Genomic DNA, 285 nt, shown 5'->3' with positions numbered 1-285 from the left:
TGTCTAGTGATGAGCAAGCCTTTTATGAGGGGGGGGGGGGGGAGAGAGTTCCCTTGTGTATTATTTTTGCTATTTGAGTTGACTTTTACCAGCTGTTTTAAAGACTTGTGTATATTTGTGCTATGTGAGGTTGACTTTTACCAGCTGTTTTAAGGACTCTTGTGTATTAGTTGTGCTATGTGAGGTGACTTTATTTACCAGCGTTTTTTACTTATGACAAGATCAAGTTTCTCTTCTTTCAACTAGCAACATCTGTTTTTAAAAACTTCTTGGTATTATTTCTTC

Source organism: Littorina saxatilis, linkage group LG14 (assembly GCF_037325665.1).
Source record: "Littorina saxatilis isolate snail1 linkage group LG14, US_GU_Lsax_2.0, whole genome shotgun sequence".
NCBI lineage: Eukaryota > Metazoa > Mollusca > Gastropoda > Littorinimorpha > Littorinidae > Littorina > Littorina saxatilis.
The sequence above is the reverse complement of the archived record's forward strand: the minus strand, read 5'-3'. Positions refer to the sequence as shown.